This window comes from Mercurialis annua, linkage group LG7 (genome assembly GCF_937616625.2).
Source record: "Mercurialis annua linkage group LG7, ddMerAnnu1.2, whole genome shotgun sequence".
Classification (NCBI taxonomy): Eukaryota; Viridiplantae; Streptophyta; class Magnoliopsida; order Malpighiales; family Euphorbiaceae; genus Mercurialis; species Mercurialis annua.
In genome coordinates, this window is record NC_065576.1 from 38,231,342 (window position 1) to 38,251,510 (window position 20,169).

Here is a 20,169-nt window from a genome sequence, read left to right on the forward strand (position 1 = left end):
TACGTGTTAAAAGTGAATTTTGTGATTTTTCACTAAAAACCGTAAAAATAATTATTTTAAATATTTTTAAAAGCCCAAAAATATTTTAAAAACAGCCCATATGATATGATTTAATGTTTTTGAATACTTGGTAAAGTTGAAATTATTTTGCCCCTAGAGTTCGAATTATTTACAAGAATGCCATAATGGCAAACTTGTAAATAATTGAACAACCAAATAATATCTAGATATTTTCCTAAGCTAAACTTGGTGCCCAAGTCTCTATTTCATCTTCTCCATTTGAGTGTGGGTGCCGAACCATTCAAGCTCAAAACACAAAAATTTATCCTTTGATTTTCTCTCAAAATTTTCTTAACGGAAATTGACGAGGAGCTTACGTAGATCATTAATCTATATTTGCATGTTCGTTTGAGGTATAATTTCAAGCTCAAATCTTAGTTTTTATTTACTGATGTTGGTTGAGGTCTAGAAACATGCTTAGGATGGTTTAAATTTGATGTTTGATGGATAATTAGTTGGTTTTAATTACTAGTTTAATGGGTTTCGGTTTAAAAATAATTTTTCCGTGAAAATTAAATTATTTATTTAAATTTCTGGGCTGATCTAAATGATGATATTTATATATGCTTTAAAGTTAAATTTTTGTGGATTAAAAATGTTAATTTATTCGGGTGTTAATTTAATTAGTTGGGTTTCGGTTTTTAATTGTTTTAAAGCTTAAAAATAGCTTAAAAATGGTAAATAAAGGGATTTTTAAATTCTGGAAATAATTTTGTTCATGGATGAGTTATATTTTTGGTTGATGTTAATTAAATGGTTGATGGTTAATTTTTAGCGGTTTAATAATCGGGTTTAACTTTTAATAACTCTATTCGGCCAAAAATTGTTCTAAAAAGGGTAAAACTGTCATTTTAAATTCTGGGCAGAAAATATTTATGAAAAATTTATGAAATGTGTTTGATAATTATGTGTGGAGTTTAAATGATTTTTGTGTAGTGTTTTGAAGGATTAATAATCGGTTTTGATTATTAATTGTTATTTCGGTTTTAATGGTTAAAATAATGGAAAATATTATTTTAAAAATATTGGGCTGCTGTTTTTACAAGATAAAAATTAAAAATGTATTTGAAACTGATTTTGATGAATTTCGGTATAAAAATGGCTTAAAATGGATCTTTTAAGCGTTTTTAGCGTTTTTGAGTTTTCCGGCCAAAACCACCGGAATACGGTGACCGGAGTATGAGTAGAGGGGATAGAGCATGTTGGCTCAGTCCTAAACTCATTTGGCAGTAGTTAGTGCCGAAATGTTTTTGGCAGAAAATAAGGGGGGGCCGAGCCCCGGGTCAAAAATATTTTACGGAAAAATATTTTTGGTTATTTTTGAAATGTGGTATATTTGTTGAGATTTTCTAAAGGTGTATTTTAGAAAATTATGTGAATTGAATGTGTGATAGAATTATATGGAATTATAATTCTATGTTTATTTATTGAAAATAAATAAGCTACGTGGTGTATCGTATAGAAATACGATGACGCGGAAATAGATAGTCGGAATCAAATTTGGTTTGTGATTATGTGGTTATATGGTTGAGTCGGTCTAGAGTATATCCTAGAATTTAGAGTTATTACATTTATTAATGTTTAATCTCTAAATTAGATCCAGCGAGTTTTGTCGCGGAAACCGGCGAGCAAAGGTTTTGAATAATCGACGGGTGGTATTTTTATAATTGGAATAAGCGAGTACTGTGAGTGTGTTTACAACTTATACTGCTAAATATTAGTATTAAAAATATTTGCGAACTGCTTTACATGATTTGCAAATGCTTTATTTTATTTGAATTTAAATCGCATGAACTATTCATAGTGTTGAAACCGATTTAGATTCATTGAAACGTGCTTACTATTGGGCGGCAATAGTGCTGTGTGATCACCGGTATTGCATTTAGAATGGGTTGCATGTGAATATACTGTGTGAATCCTGGCGACGGCCTGGAAAGTCAGGCGACGGCCTAGACTCTGTGTGAACAGATCTTCAGAGGCAACGGAATATAGACGACCAAAGGCAGTAAAGAGAAACTGCCGAGATCTGAGAGGTTGAACCTTTTAAAAAAAGTGAAAATGGCGACGGTATATATGTACTGCCGAAATCTGTTGTATGGTGAAAGAGTCTAAAGACCTTCACATACGTAAAATATGAATGATCAGATTTGACGGGCTAGAGTACAAAAAGAAATGAATAAATACGGCCATAAAAAGGTTAACCCGAATATGACGAAATGATGTGTAATATTTATGTTTCCTGTTTTGAAAGCATATAGGAACATGAATCATGGTTTAGGGTTTCATATGAATCGGTAATCTGGAATGCATTGCTTTCATATTAATGTTTATTAGTACATGTTGTACGCATTCACCAGTTTTTATAACTGACCCCGTTGAATTTAATATTTTTACAGGCGAGTAGTTTGACGTGTGGATTTCCAGTTTCTTGTTCCGGAAATCCCTGGCTTGTATAAGTGAGAATGACTTTCCTTTATGTGTCTAGAGTTGCAGTAGCTAGAATAATGAACGGTGATACCTTAATAGTCGTTGGACTTATTTATGCTTTATATTTTATTATAACGCTTAAACTCTGATATAATGTAATATGTGAATGCTGTGCGAAAGTCCGAGCGACTGCACGAGTATAAAATGCGGCGAGCGCATCTGCATAATGAAATGCAGTTAAATCCATAATGAAATGGTCTGCATAATGAAATGCGGTTAAGTCCATAGAGAAATGGCCTGCATAGTGAAATGCAGTAATTACCATAGTAAGATAGTATGCACTTGAGATGCATGATAAACCATAGAGAAATGGTTTTGAAACTAAAATGCAATAATTAAAGAGAAAAAAGTTATGTGCATGTTTTAAATGGTAATTTGTATGAGAACGTTTTATACTGCGATTTTAAAATGTTCGAAAATGATTTGAATTCCGCGAAAAATTTTAAGTGATTTTTAATGTACTTTTAAGGCTTGCTACGGGTTTCGGAGCAACCACTCCCATTCCCTAGCGCCGGTCTCGATGCCGAGAATCGGGTCGTGATAAAGGTGGTATCAGAGCAATGGTCGAAAAACGGGCCATTGTCGAGTTTGATATCAAAGTGATGGTTTATAGTCTTAAACCATTACTAATATATGAAAGGAGTAATGAAAGTTGGTATCATTTCCACCGACTGAATGATAGTCGAAAAGTGGTTGATAGTAAAGGTGGTATCATTGTAATATACCGTATGGAATGTGAACCTAGGAAATTGGTATAGAGTCTACTGCAACATATAGGATTTTCGGTCATGTCATTCGTTAAGTCATCATTTGTTTTAAATATTCCCAGCTGTGCTCTAGGATCGAGTCTGTATGCTTGTTAGGAGTAAGTAGAGCCTGATAGTATACGATTAGAACGCTTAGATAGATTCTTAATAGATGACGTGCTTTGATCAGAATGGCTGATCAGCATGAGGAAAACATTCAAGAGGAGAATGTTCATGATGAGGAGTCCGTTCATAACGATGCGATACCCGCAGCAGGCGAAGGTCGTGGTCGTGGACGTGGACGTGGTCGAGGTCGTGGTAGAGGCCGTGGGCCTAATTTTAATATTCCGGGCTTTGATTTCGAACAATTTTTAGCTGGCATAGCAGCCATGCAAACGAATCAAGTGGAAGTGCAGAATATGCACAGAGAGCAGTTGGATTACCAACAGCAGAGAGTTGGTGCTAATGTTGATCGTGATCTCGTTATGGCTTACATGAGGCTCAAGCCCATGAAGTTTGATGGATCGAACGATGCGTTAGATTTCTTAGAGGAAGTAGAGATGAATGCTAGACGTCTTAATGCTAGTGAAAGACAGACTATACTGATGGTGGAGATGTCAGTAAAAGGATCTGCGAAGGATTGGTTTCAAAGGCATATTCAACCAAGTATGGGAGAGATGACTTGGAATGAATTTGTCACTCGATTTAAGAATTTCTTTCTGCCGTTTTCAGTAACGGAGAATCATCGAGAGAAGTTGTTGAATTTGAATAAGATAGGAAAGACGGTGCAGGAGTATGTGACGGAGTTCACAAGATTAAGTCGATTCACACCTGATCTGATGTTGGATAGAGATAGGGTGAATTCAAGGTTCATTAAGGGGCTAGGACCCGAATATATTGGATTGCTATCTGATGTTAGTAAGGATTTGGTGCAAATCATCGATAGTGCACGTCAGATGGAAAGTACTTTGATCCAATTTGGAAAGATCAATGTTTCTGGTGAGCTCGTAAGAGAAGGAACTGCTAGTTCGAATACGAATAGGTTCACTGGACCATATCGTAAAGGATTTAAGAAGGGAAAGAAAGATAGGAGGTTCAGTATGTCTGGATCAAGTTCTAGTGGACGAAGTTCAGGAGGAACAGTACCACTATGTAATACTTGTGGGAAGAAGCATTTTGGAGCATGCTATTGGGCAACTAGAGGTTGTTACACATGTGGACAGCAAGGTCATTTCTCAAGAGAATGTCCTATGTCTGGACCACAAGGTTCAAGTGCTAGTGTTGTTCAACCAGTGTTTCAACAACCTAGACCTGTATATCCTGCAGTGTCTGGGCAGGCACAGAACCAGAATGTGTTTAATGGACAACGTGGAAGAGGATATGGTTTTGGTAATCGTGGTGGAGGAAGGACCATAGGCGGACGAGGATCTGGAGCAACTGCTAGCGGAGGGCAGGCTAGAGTTTTTGCGATCAATCCTCAAGAGGCGAATGCGTCGAATGCGGTAGTGCAAGGTATATTTTCAATATCTTCGCATGATGCATCAATTTTATTTGATCCCGGTGCTACGCATTCATTTGTATCGTCAAGTTTTGCATTAAAATTAGGAATTCAACCTGTGATTTTGCAAAACCCATTGTTAGTAGCCACACCTGTAGGCGAAAGCATAGACGTTACTGTAGTGTATCCGTCGTGTCCTGTGTTAATTGGAGAGCGAGAATTGCTTGCGGATTTGTTGTTGCTTAATGTTTTAGAATTCGACGTCATCCTAGGAATGGATTGGTTGTCGCAACATTATGCAAATGTGGATTGTAGAAAGAAGATAGTGACGTTCCATGTACCTGGAACTGAACTTATCTCTATTCGGGGAGAGAAGTTGGAAACCCCAAAGAGTTTAGTCTCGGCTTTGAAAGCGAGAAAGATGTTAAGTAAAGGATGTCAAGGATTTTTAGCTCTGGTACGAGATGTTCAGAAGGAAGTTGGAAATGTGAATGATGTACCAGTAGTTTCGGAGTATTCTGATGTGTTTCCAGAAGAGTTACCTGGATTACCACCAGATCGAGAGATTGAATTCTGTATTGATCTAGTTCCTGGTACAAGTCCAATATCGATACCTCCGTATCGTATGGCACCAGCAGAACTAAAGGAGTTGAAGGATCAATTAGAAGAATTGATTGATCGTGGATTTATACGACCAAGTGTCTCACCTTGGGGAGCACCTGTGTTGTTTGTTAAGAAGAAGGATGGATCAATGAGACTCTGTATAGATTACAGACAACTCAATAAGGTCACAATCAAGAATAAGTATCCTTTACCCAGAATTGACGATTTATTCGATCAATTGCAAGGAGCGAGGTACTTTTCAAAGATTGATCTGAGGTCTGGTTATCATCAGTTGAAGATCAGAAATGATGATATTCCAAAGACTGCATTCAGAACAAGATACGGTCATTATGAATTTTTGGTGATGTCATTTGGATTGACAAATGCACCAGCGGCTTTCATGGATTTGATGAATCGGATTTTTAAACCGTTTCTAGATCAATTCGTGATAGTGTTCATAGATGATATCTTGATTTATTCGCGCACAGAGGAGGAGCATGCGCAACACTTAAGGATTGTGTTACAAACTTTGAGAGATCATCAGCTTTATGCCAAATTCTCGAAGTGTGAGTTTTGGTTAGAAGAGGTAGCATTTTTGGGACATGTAGTATCTCAAAGTGGGATTAAGGTGGATCCTAAAAAGATTGAAGCTGTGATGGATTGGAAAAGGCCAAGTTCAGTGACAGAAATTCGTAGTTTCTTGGGTTTAGCTGGTTATTATAGACGGTTTGTGCAAGACTTTTCTAAGTTGTCTGCACCATTAACTAAGCTAACTCAGAAGAACGCGAAGTTCATTTGGAATGATCAATGTGAAGTGAGTTTCCAGAAGCTGAAGGAGTGTTTGACGACAGCTCCAGTTCTGGCATTACCAGAAGGTAGTGATGGACTTACAGTCTATTGTGATGCTTCTAGGATCGGGTTAGGATGTGTACTGATGCAACATGGACGAGTTATAGCTTATGCTTCTCGCCAGTTGAAAAAGCATGAAGTTAATTATCCAACCCATGATCTAGAATTAGCAGCAGTAATATTCGCATTAAAGATTTGGAGACATTACCTATATGGAGCAAAATGCGAAATATTCACTGATCACAAGAGTCTGAAATACATATTTGATCAGAGAGAGTTGAATCTCAGGCAGAGGAGGTGGATGGAGTTGCTAAAGGATTATGACTGTACGATACAGTATCATCCTGGCAAAGCTAACGTAGTAGCTGATGCGTTGAGCAGAAAATCAGCAGGAAGTTTAGCTCATGTTACTTTAGTTGAGAAGAGACGAATGATTAGAGAAGTGCATTCGTTGTTTGATCAAGGAGTTCAATTAGAGGTTTCGTATTTGGGAAGTTTGTTAGCTCAAATGACGATTAAACCTACATTGAATGATCAGATTAAGGAACTTCAGACAACGGATCCTCAACTAAAGCATGTTATTGCAGAAGTTCAAAAGGGGATGAACTCTGAGTATAATTGGAAAGGTGGTATTCTGAAATTTGGTACAAGGGTGTGCGTACCAAATGTAGAGGAATTGAAACAGAGAATTATGATGGAGGCACATGGATCTAAGTATAGTGTTCATCCTGGTTCTACCAAGATGTATCACGATGTTAAGCAGATGTATTGGTGGAATGGTATGAAAAGGGATATAGCAGAATTTGTTGCTAAGTGTCCGATATGCCAACAGGTGAAGTTGGAACATCAGAGACCATTTGGATTTTTGCAACAATTACCAATACCAGAATGGAAATGGGAAAGAATAACCATGGATTTTGTCGTTGGATTGCCTAAGTCGCAACATGGTTTTGATTCGATATGGGTTATCGTTGATCGAATGACAAAGTCGGCTCATTTCATTCCGATCAAGGTTACCTATACGGCAGCAAAGTTGGCACAGATTTATATTGACAAAGTGGTCAGTTTACATGGAGTTCCTGTGTCAATTGTGTCAGATCGAGGATCAGTTTTTACATCCCGATTTTGGCAAAGTCTGCAAGAGGCTTTAGGAACGCGCTTAGATTTTAGTACGGCGTTTCATCCCCAAACAGATGGACAGTCTGAAAGGACTATCCAGACTTTGGAGGATATGTTAAGAATGTGTGTTTTAGATTTTGGAGGCCATTGGGATGAGTATCTACCGTTAGTAGAGTTTTCATATAACAATAGTTATCATTCCAGTATTGAGATGGCACCGTATGAGGCGTTGTATGGACGTAAGTGTAGATCTCCAATTTGTTGGGAAGAAGTTGGAGAAAGAAAGTTGACAGGAGCTGAAATAGTTCAGATTACGTCTGAGAAAGTGCCGTTGATTAAGCAACGTTTAGAAACTGCATTTAGTCGGCAAAAGAGCTATGCTGATGTGAGGAGAAAGGATATAGAATTTCAAGTCGGAGATTTTGTGTTTCTTAAAATATCACCTATGAAAGGTGTAATCCGATTTGGAAAGAAAGGAAAGCTAGCGCCGAGGTATGCAGGACCTTATGAGGTTATTGAGCGAATAGGAGCGGTAGCTTATAAGTTAGCATTACCGTCTGAGATGTCGCAGGTACATCCAGTGTTTCACGTGTCGATGCTTAGGAAGTATATTCCTGACCCTCATAGACTTATTCAACCTCAGGAGGTTGAGATAGACGAGGAACTATCTTATGAGGAGGAACCCGTAGAAATTGTTGATACCCAGATTAGGAAACTCCGTAGTAAGGAGATACCTATGGTAAAAGTGCTCTGGAGGAGCCGTACAATTGAGGAATGTACGTGGGAAACGGAGGCGGATATGCGGAAACGATATCCCCACTTGTTTGCTCAAGATAATAGGTTGTTTTGAAATTCGAGGACGAATTTCTTATAAGGAGGGGTGAATGTAATACCCCGTAGAATTATTAGTGTTTATTTTCGCTAGTGTCCAATTTTAATTAATTAGGACCTCGAAAATAGTGAATAAATTCACGTGATGAATTTATAAGGGTAAAAATGTGATTTTTGGCAATTTTACGTGTTAAAAGTGAATTTTGTGATTTTTCACTAAAAACCGTAAAAATAATTATTTTAAATATTTTTAAAAGCCCAAAAATATTTTAAAAACAGCCCATATGATATGATTTAATGTTTTTGAATACTTGGTAAAGTTGAAATTATTTTGCCCCTAGAGTTCGAATTATTTACAAGAATGCCATAATGGCAAACTTGTAAATAATTGAACAACCAAATAATATCTAGATATTTTCCTAAGCTAAACTTGGTGCCCAAGTCTCTATTTCATCTTCTCCATTTGAGTGTGGGTGCCGAACCATTCAAGCTCAAAACACAAAAATTTATCCTTTGATTTTCTCTCAAAATTTTCTTAACGGAAATTGACGAGGAGCTTACGTAGATCATTAATCTATATTTGCATGTTCGTTTGAGGTATAATTTCAAGCTCAAATCTTAGTTTTTATTTACTGATGTTGGTTGAGGTCTAGAAACATGCTTAGGATGGTTTAAATTTGATGTTTGATGGATAATTAGTTGGTTTTAATTACTAGTTTAATGGGTTTCGGTTTAAAAATAATTTTTCCGTGAAAATTAAATTATTTATTTAAATTTCTGGGCTGATCTAAATGATGATATTTATATATGCTTTAAAGTTAAATTTTTGTGGATTAAAAATGTTAATTTATTCGGGTGTTAATTTAATTAGTTGGGTTTCGGTTTTTAATTGTTTTAAAGCTTAAAAATAGCTTAAAAATGGTAAATAAAGGGATTTTTAAATTCTGGAAATAATTTTGTTCATGGATGAGTTATATTTTTGGTTGATGTTAATTAAATGGTTGATGGTTAATTTTTAGCGGTTTAATAATCGGGTTTAACTTTTAATAACTCTATTCGGCCAAAAATTGTTCTAAAAAGGGTAAAACTGTCATTTTAAATTCTGGGCAGAAAATATTTATGAAAAATTTATGAAATGTGTTTGATAATTATGTGTGGAGTTTAAATGATTTTTGTGTAGTGTTTTGAAGGATTAATAATCGGTTTTGATTATTAATTGTTATTTCGGTTTTAATGGTTAAAATAATGGAAAATATTATTTTAAAAATATTGGGCTGCTGTTTTTACAAGATAAAAATTAAAAATGTATTTGAAACTGATTTTGATGAATTTCGGTATAAAAATGGCTTAAAATGGATCTTTTAAGCGTTTTTAGCGTTTTTGAGTTTTCCGGCCAAAACCACCGGAATACGGTGACCGGAGTATGAGTAGAGGGGATAGAGCATGTTGGCTCAGTCCTAAACTCATTTGGCAGTAGTTAGTGCCGAAATGTTTTTGGCAGAAAATAAGGGGGGGCCGAGCCCCGGGTCAAAAATATTTTACGGAAAAATATTTTTGGTTATTTTTGAAATGTGGTATATTTGTTGAGATTTTCTAAAGGTGTATTTTAGAAAATTATGTGAATTGAATGTGTGATAGAATTATATGGAATTATAATTCTATGTTTATTTATTGAAAATAAATAAGCTACGTGGTGTATCGTATAGAAATACGATGACGCGGAAATAGATAGTCGGAATCAAATTTGGTTTGTGATTATGTGGTTATATGGTTGAGTCGGTCTAGAGTATATCCTAGAATTTAGAGTTATTACATTTATTAATGTTTAATCTCTAAATTAGATCCAGCGAGTTTTGTCGCGGAAACCGGCGAGCAAAGGTTTTGAATAATCGACGGGTGGTATTTTTATAATTGGAATAAGCGAGTACTGTGAGTGTGTTTACAACTTATACTGCTAAATATTAGTATTAAAAATATTTGCGAACTGCTTTACATGATTTGCAAATGCTTTATTTTATTTGAATTTAAATCGCATGAACTATTCATAGTGTTGAAACCGATTTAGATTCATTGAAACGTGCTTACTATTGGGCGGCAATAGTGCTGTGTGATCACCGGTATTGCATTTAGAATGGGTTGCATGTGAATATACTGTGTGAATCCTGGCGACGGCCTGGAAAGTCAGGCGACGGCCTAGACTCTGTGTGAACAGATCTTCAGAGGCAACGGAATATAGACGACCAAAGGCAGTAAAGAGAAACTGCCGAGATCTGAGAGGTTGAACCTTTTAAAAAAAGTGAAAATGGCGACGGTATATATGTACTGCCGAAATCTGTTGTATGGTGAAAGAGTCTAAAGACCTTCACATACGTAAAATATGAATGATCAGATTTGACGGGCTAGAGTACAAAAAGAAATGAATAAATACGGCCATAAAAAGGTTAACCCGAATATGACGAAATGATGTGTAATATTTATGTTTCCTGTTTTGAAAGCATATAGGAACATGAATCATGGTTTAGGGTTTCATATGAATCGGTAATCTGGAATGCATTGCTTTCATATTAATGTTTATTAGTACATGTTGTACGCATTCACCAGTTTTTATAACTGACCCCGTTGAATTTAATATTTTTACAGGCGAGTAGTTTGACGTGTGGATTTCCAGTTTCTTGTTCCGGAAATCCCTGGCTTGTATAAGTGAGAATGACTTTCCTTTATGTGTCTAGAGTTGCAGTAGCTAGAATAATGAACGGTGATACCTTAATAGTCGTTGGACTTATTTATGCTTTATATTTTATTATAACGCTTAAACTCTGATATAATGTAATATGTGAATGCTGTGCGAAAGTCCGAGCGACTGCACGAGTATAAAATGCGGCGAGCGCATCTGCATAATGAAATGCAGTTAAATCCATAATGAAATGGTCTGCATAATGAAATGCGGTTAAGTCCATAGAGAAATGGCCTGCATAGTGAAATGCAGTAATTACCATAGTAAGATAGTATGCACTTGAGATGCATGATAAACCATAGAGAAATGGTTTTGAAACTAAAATGCAATAATTAAAGAGAAAAAAGTTATGTGCATGTTTTAAATGGTAATTTGTATGAGAACGTTTTATACTGCGATTTTAAAATGTTCGAAAATGATTTGAATTCCGCGAAAAATTTTAAGTGATTTTTAATGTACTTTTAAGGCTTGCTACGGGTTTCGGAGCAACCACTCCCATTCCCTAGCGCCGGTCTCGATGCCGAGAATCGGGTCGTGACAAAAAGGTTTTGATTTAATGGTTTTAAACTTAATAAATGTAAATAGTATTGCGAACTCATCTCATTATATCTGACCCCGTTGGTTTTTCAATTTTTCCAGGTTTATAATTTGAAAGCTTGGTTATCTTCAATTCTTGATTTTTGGAGGTTTTTATGTCAATAAAACTAGTCTATTGTTTTAAACTCTTAAACCGCAGTAGAACTAGTATTTATATTGATTATCGTACTTTGGATTGTCGGATTGGTCGGATTGTTTTATTTTTACTTTAAGGCATGTATACTCTGGATTTATCTTATTATATATAAGGCATGCTGTTGAGACTCGGTTCAGTTGAGTATTTCAGATATTTAACTTATTTATATTAGAACTGTGATATAAATTGCTAGACTTAGGTTGGAGTGTCGGTTGCCCCCGAGCAAAGTTTCTACAGGTTTATATGCTTGATTGTTTTCCGTAAGACTTGCTACGGGTATTGGAACGACCATACTCATACCCTAGCGCCGGTCACGATCCATGAAATTGGGTCGTGACAGTTAGGGTCCTCGATGATCCCTACGGAGGGTTTAGATGATACAATTTAAAGACATTAGAAACTTATTTGGCTCTTTCCGAATGTTGAGGGTCTACTTGACCCATAGACTAAACGTAGGAACTTGTTTGACCCTTTTCTTATTGGAAAACTAAAAATTAATAAATATAAATATTAATTAAAATTAGAGTTTACAGCAAAACAACTTTAAGGAGGTCGATTTTGATCCATTTACACTTGTGATTAGGTAACAGAACCATTCTGACCGAGCACAATGCTAAAATCGCTGCAATTAGTCACTAAAAAAACTAAAGAAATTTAAAGAAAAGTAGAAAATAGTTTCAGGTGTAGATTTTTTTAGCTTACAAACATAATAAAAATCAGGCAAAAAAATTGAATTTTAAACTGACATTGACCCCAGTAGTATTAAACAAAACATGACCTTTAAAAGAATTTTTTTCATAAAAATAGAGCAAAATATAGCTTGTATTCATCACAAAATATCTGAATCCAAACACAATAGGTGAAAGGGAAGTGAAAATAAATAAATAAAAGCCTGAAAAGAGGAAGCGAGAGAAAACAACAATAAACCAAAAATCTATTTAGTTATTTTTATTATATGAGAATGAGAGCTCACAGAAGTATGTTCGAGAATTTTTCACTTATTATTTATTATTAGTAGTATTATTTATAAAAATGTATTTTTATTTTTATCTATATGAGATAATATTTTTTTTTTATTTTTTTGTAAGATAGTATATTTTTCTTTTTTAAATGCATTCAAATATTTATTTTAATTATTGTTGTTTATTATAGCTAGAAAACAGATAACTGCGAAGCAATGTGAGGGTTGCGTACTGATATACTATAAAAATAAAGTAAAATCAATGAATTTGTTAAACCAATTGGACCAACGCATGGTATATTTTCTCTTGAAGGATGAGCAACCACCTAATTATTTGTTCCTCAAGGTCACCATATTTCTCAGGCTAATTGGTTGAAAAAATCTTAACCTTTATTTTGATTTTTAATTCCACTCTGATGTTGTAATTATTTTTAATTTACCCTATTTCAGATTTTTGGTTTTCAATTGCATCCTGAAACATTAAATTGAACTCTTTTTATTTGGATAATATTCAAAATAGATCCTTCATATTGATCAAATAATCTAATTTTTTTAATGTTATAAATCACACAAAAAAACGATCTTCTCCATAAAATCAAAAAAATTAACTTCAAATTAATTAAATAGAAATAATTTTTTTTTTACTTGCCGGGAGAAGAGGAGCTCCTCCTCCTCTGGCAGCTCCTCGTCGAGGAGCAGATTTGCTCCTCAACAGCGAATGCTCCTCAAAGGCGAGGAACTGTTGTTCCTCGGAATAGGAGGAACTCCGGGCCGATCTTAAAAAAAGAATTAAAAAAAAAGAATTTGTTCGGTGGTTTTTGGTGGGGGTGCAACGGTGGATGATTTGCCGATGGTGGGTGACGAGTAGGGGTGAGCATCGGTCGGTTCGTTTCGGTTCGGTTGGAATTTTTTTCGGTTTTTTCAGTTTTCGGTTTGAAAAATTCCCAAACCAAACCGAACCAAACTTTTAGTTTGGAGGTGAAAAAACCGAACCAAACCAAACCGAAAATTTCGGTTCGATACGGTTTGGTTCGGTTAAAACCGAATTTCACCATTTTTTATTTTTTAAATTTTTTTATATCAAAATTAATTGAAATATTAAATAATTAGGGTCTAATAAACTTCCATATATGTATAAATAACAATTATTAACTCATATATCAACAATAATTAAGATATAAAGACAAAAAACATATAAATATAAGTATATATGTATATTATTTTTAAAAATATATATATTTTTTATATCAAAGTTCGGTTAATTCGGTTTTTCAGTCGGTTCGGTTTTCAAAACACCCAAATCAAACCGAACACCGAACACCAAACTTTACTTAAATTAGAAACCGAACCAAACCGCTTTCACCGAAAAACCGAACCAAACAGCGAAGTTTGGTTCGGTTATATTTTTTTGTTTGGTTCGGTTCTTGCTCACCCCTAGTGACGAGCGGAGTTTGGTCGATGGGTCCGGTGATGACGGGTCCGATGAAAGCGAAGTGGGATGTATTGAAATTTAATAATTAATTATAGTTAATGCTTTATTTAGGATTTATTTGAAATTTTTTTAAGTTTAAGGACTTGTTGAAATTTATCTAAATAAAAAAGATATGAAATAATCCTTATGTAGTTGTTTTACATATTTTGATCCTTATAATAATAAAATTATTTAGTTTTTCAAATTCAGGGTGCAATTAAAAATTAAATATCTGAAATAGGATAAAACTGAAAACAAATTACAACATCGGAGTGGAACTAAAGGCCTGTTTGGTTCAGCTGTTTTTTTTTGTAGCTGTTTGCTATTGGGTGGTAGCTGATAGCTGATAGACTATACGTGTTTGATAAGATTTGATTAGTTGTTGCTGTTTATATATAAAATGACCTTAAAGGGCATCTAATTTTTATTTTTATGTATTAAATTATAAGTATATTATATAAAATAGTATTTAATAAAAATATTAATAATTATTTTTTATAAGAAGCAATATTTAGTTTAAACCTATTTAAATATTTTTCTGATAAATTTATGATTTATTTTTAAAAATATATTAATTTTATAGTTGTTCTATATAAATAAAATAATTTTATATAATTTAAAAATTATTAGAGTATTTAAAAATAATTTAAATAATTTTACATATAAAAAAAACGTTATATTCTTATAGGGATAATTTTGTCTAAATAATTAAAAATATTGAAACAACTATCAGTTGTTAGCAAAAAGCTTCAAAATGGAGCTTTTCCAACAGCAGCTGTTGGAGGTTCAAAAAACTCCAAAAACACTTAAAAAAATCTCATCAAATACTTCAGTGGAGCTTTTTGAAAAGAAAAAGTTAAAAGCTCTATCGAAAAATTAAACCAACTACCCCCTAAAAATTAAAGGCCTAATTACTTAAAAAAACCCCACCTTATAACATTTTTTTGTTTAAAAACTAAATAAATTAAAAAATATTTCCGACAAACACCGTACTCTTCCAATTGATACGCCGCTATGAATTTTTTTACAATTTTATCTTTTATTTTTTTCGGGTCCCTCGAAAGGAGGAGCAGCTCCTCCTCTATGGAGGAGGGCTCCTCCTCCATGGAGGAGGAGCACATATCTTCACAGTGGAGGAGGAGCAGATCGCTCCTCCTTGAAAGAAGGGGGAGCAGATCGCTCCTCCTTCACATGGAAGGAGGAGCGATCTGCTCCTCCTTGACAGAAGGGGGAGCAGATCGCTCCTCCTTCCATGTGAAGGAGGAGCGATCTGCTCCTCCTTGACAGAAGGGGGAGCAGATCGCTCCTCCTTCTCATGGAAGGAGGAGCGATCTGCTCCTCCTAGGAGTACACAGATCTGCTCCTCCAGATCTGTGCTCCTCCTCCATGGCTCCTCCTCCGGACGGGGAATCCGTCTTTTTTTTTATAGTAAAAATATATAATTTTACGGTTTTGTGTTTAAAAATTATTTATAGTTAATTTAAATTAAATAATTATTGTAAGTTAATTTTATAAAAAAGAAAGTATTTTTGTATTATTAATAATATTAAAGTCTAATTAGAATATATGTTAAAAAATGAAGGACTGTTTTAATCTTTTTTCTAAATAAGAAAAGTTTAATTTAGTACTTAAGGGTAGAGTTGAAAACGAAAAATTAAAAAAAGAGTACAAATGAATTTTTTCCTAGGTCAGGGTATAAACAAAAAAATGTTATAAGGTGGGATTTTTTTAAATAATTAAGCCAAAATTAAAACATAGATCAGGTTTTTTTCCAGCCCATTCCTCAATACCAAAGCTAGCAGGATTCAGAAATATTACATATTATTCTATCATCCAATTTAGCCAATTTTTCTTACTTAATTGTAATCTTTACTAAATTTAGTAATGCAAATCATCTCTTAAATTTGCAAAATTGATGCAAAATTATTAATCTTTTAACTGAAATATAAACATAGTTAATCTAAAGCACTAAAATTTTAAGACGACTAAATAAATAATAAAGTTTAACAGTTATATATATAGATTTGATATTTAATTTAGTAAAAACTTTAAAACTGCTTAAATAAATAAGGTACAATAATAATTTTGTAATAACATTTATTATAATTATTTATAAAAAATACTAATAATAACCTATGAAGAGAATTACGCTCATGAAATAAGAAATGTAAGAAGTTCCTCTAGTTGTGAATAACAAATAAATCAAGGTTGTCCAATAGCTTTACCATCGAATCTCCTGTATTTTTTATGGGAAAAAAGTACTCCAATAAATAATTTATTATATTCATTAAAAAAATGATTATTATGCAAATAACTAGTACTATTTAACTTTCTTATAACGCATTTCTAAAAAACAAAACCTAATTAAGCACACCACAAGCAATTGAGTGATGCAAGTTCCATTACTTTCTGTTAGATGCAGCTATATATATATGTTACTTGCTAAAATGAGTGACAATTAATTATATTATGCAGTGTAAATTAAACTATATGTATCAATTGATAGAGATTCTAAATTTAGAAAAATAAAATGGAATTCAGTGGATGTAAAAAAAGATGATCGAAGTTAGTAACCTAAAATAATTGATTGAAGCTCTATAAATCAAGAACTTAATTATAAGAAAGTAATTCATGCATATCAACAAGTGAGAATTTTAAGTATCCAAAACCAAAACGGAAAAAAAATTAAGAGAAACAAGTTTATAAAATTTGATTAGGAAGATGATGATGGGGATCAATGGCTTAACATTATCAATAATGTTGCTTTTATTTAGTTCAACCCTTCAAGTATTGCAGGCTAATGGTACGTTTGATGTTACGAAATACGGTGCGAAAGCTGACGGAGAAGCCGATATTAGCAAGGCTTTATTAAGTGCATGCATGGGATGCAGCATGTGACTCAGCGGGTGTAAGCACAGTTTTGATTCCGAAAGGCAAATACGCGTTACGTCAAGTGGATATTTCCGGTCCTTGTAAGGGTTCAATGGTGCTTCGTGTCGAAGGAACAGTCGAAGCACCGGTCGATCCTAACGAGCTCAAAGGCGATTTTTGGATTGCTTTCAGTCACATCGATCATTTTAAAGTAACCGGCGGTGGAACTTTTGACGGACAAGGCGAAATGACATGGAAAAAATATAATTGCATGGAGAAAAAAGGATGCAAGGCCCTTCCCATAGTAAGTCTTTAATTCTCCACTCAAATTCTTTCTTTAAAATTGTTTGTTTGTTTGTTGATATTAACAAAACGTGGTTTCAAACTTCAATTCCTACGAAAGTTATCATAAGTTTAAATTTTATTGCTGGTGATTCGACATCTCACTTTTCGATTTGATTTGACGATCATTTAAAGCATCTATAAATTAAAATATGACATTGTGTTGGTCAGTTTTAAAGATTTTAGACTAATATTGAAATTTGGGTGCTATTTTTATACAAATAAAAGTTTGGATATCAAATTAAAATATAAACGTGGTACTACTCAAACTTTTAACCCAATAAAATATTTTTTTTACATCTTCAGAGTTTGAGGTTCAATTTCATCGATAATGCCGTAATCGAAGACGTAACATCACTCGATAGCAAGAATTTTCACGTCAACGTCATGGGTTGCAAAAACATTACCTTCCAACGATTTAACGTAGTGGCACCAGGGCATAGTCTTAATACAGACGGAATTCATATCGGACGTTGTAACGGAGTCAAGATTCTCGACAGTTCATTTAGTACCGGTGACGACTGTATCTCCATCGGCGATGCCAGCCAGCAAATAACAGTGAAAGGAGTGAGATGTGGACCTGGACATGGCATCAGTATCGGAAGTTTAGGAAAATATCCAAATGAAGGACCGGTTTCGGGCGTCATTATTTCAAATAGCACCATTTTTAATACTGATAATGGTCTCAGGATCAAATCTTGGCCAGCTTTAGAAAATGGCATGGCTTCTAATTTGCGGTTTGAAGACATTATCATGAAGAATGTATCAAATCCTATTCTCATTGATCAAATGTATTGTCCATGGAACCGGTGCAACAAAAATGTAAGTTACTAATTAAATTAGGGAAAAAGGGTTATTTATGCCCCTAATATTTGACTCGAGGGTCAAGTAAGTTTTTAACGTCCGAAAATATTCAAATATGCCCCTAACGTCTTAAAAGTGAACAACCAGGCACTCTAATTTTGACAACCAGTTCCCAACGTCTCATTTATGAGTCAAAATCGGGACATGGTTGCTCATTTTTTAAGACGTTATGGGCATATTTAAACATATTGAGACGTTAGGAGCTCATTTGATCATGTAGACAAAATTTAGAGAGATAAATTACTCTTTTTCCTTAAATGAATGCGGATCGAACATAACTCAATTTCTAGCCGAAGCCGATTTCAATTGACATCAGATTTATTATGCTTTCATTTGTGTTGATTTGTGTTCTTGTGTTATATTTTCAGGGCCATTCAAAAGTTAAGATAAGTGATGTGAGTTTTAAGAATATAAGAGGCACTTCTACAACGCCAATTGCAGTTCAACTAATTTGTAGCAAAGGAATTCCTTGTGAGAATGTGAAGCTCAGTAACATTGATATTAAATTGATTGGTGGAGGTACCACAAAATCTCAATGTTCTAATGTCAAGCCTGTAATTACTGGAGTAGTTCCTGCTGGATGTTAATTAGAAAAATTATGCACTTTCATGATTTTGTATTGTACAAGCCTATATAAAAATAAATATTCACCTATCAAAATCACTTTACATCCAAAAGGTCTTCCAATTTTTGTAAATATAATATAGTACTTGTTATAAATATAATGTTATATTTTTAATATTCTAATTTATTATTTAATTTAGGGAAAAGGTACGAAAATAACTCTCATATATACCATGTATCTTGTTGGCACCTCATGTATTCCAGATCTCAAAAATGACCATAGTATCTTAAAAAGTGTATAAAAAAATGACCCTTTCGTTAACATTTTTATTTAACAATGTACACGTCTGTTTAACGCCGTCCATTTTTTGTGTTTTTGATACTATTTCACAATATTAATGTTATATTTGAGATTAGAAATACATGAAACGCTAATAAGAAATACATGGTATACATGCAGTGAAGGACACAGACTTTTCTTTTAGGGGTCCAAATTTAAAATATAAAAATGTATAATATATAAAATACTTCTAACAAAAAATATATAAATTAAAAATATCTCATTAATAATTATTAACAAAATTAACATTATTATAATATAATATTTTAATTTTCGGAATCTATATTCTAACCAATTCTGGCATTCATCAAACTAACAACAAATTTATATTTTGGAGCTGCATCTATCTTTCAAGGAAGTTGTATAGAGATTTTAATAAAATAAAATTAACAAATTTAATCGAATAAATGGTAATTTCAGTCTCCAAACTTTTGACTCAGAGTTACATAATTCACTTTTAATCATTTTGATCAATTAAGGACAATATTTTATATTATTAGATCAATTAAGAACAATTCTTTTTATTTTAAATTAATTAAAAAAATATCTTTTTTTAGGTAAATGTACAACAAAATTAAATTATAGGCTTTGAATTTGTTCATATTATATAATTTTATTCTTAAATGACATAAAAAAAATAGAAAGCATTTTATTTAACTTCGAACTACAAATTCAAAAACAGGACAAATTCTTTACTCAAATTTAAGCTCTCAAATCTTGTAGATAGCTCATTATTTTAGATCATAATCCTACATCTCTAGATATATATTCTCTTAAATCAACCTCAATATTAAATTATTTAGGTTTTATTTGTACAATATATTAAAGTAATATTGTTAACGAGTAACTCTATAGCTATGTTTTATTTTTATAAGACGGTCTGTGGATGGAGATGCGCATTTATTAATGCGAGCCTCCCATTCTATGTTAGGTCAGTGGGAATGGTTTTACAACTTTTCAGCATTTTTTTCGTTTGTATTTACTACTGGTTTGGCTTAATAAAATGACTACTTTATTATTAAAAAAAAAAGTAATATTGCTGATCCTTCTCTAAGACTTTTATTTTATAAAAATAACATACTTAATATGATCAAAT

General features: G+C 33.4%; 2 long non-coding RNA genes and 1 pseudogene across 2 annotated transcripts; all 3 read left to right on the forward strand.

Annotated features, from left to right (window-relative positions):
* Nucleotides 1–243: 243 nt before the first annotated feature.
* Nucleotides 244–2,741, forward strand: LOC130014792 (uncharacterized). The gene is made up of 2 exons (XR_008789510.1): nt 244–413; nt 1,658–2,741. It is a non-coding gene; the product is annotated as an uncharacterized LOC130014792 (long non-coding RNA).
* A 5,879-nt stretch (nt 2,742–8,620) lies between these two features.
* Nucleotides 8,621–11,118, forward strand: LOC130014793 (uncharacterized). Its single transcript, XR_008789513.1, has 2 exons — nt 8,621–8,790; nt 10,035–11,118. It is a non-coding gene; the product is annotated as an uncharacterized LOC130014793 (long non-coding RNA).
* Nucleotides 11,119–16,819: 5,701 nt separating this feature from the next.
* Nucleotides 16,820–18,756, forward strand: LOC126654935 (polygalacturonase-like; annotated as a pseudogene).
* The last annotated feature ends 1,413 nt before the right edge of the window (nt 18,757–20,169 follow it).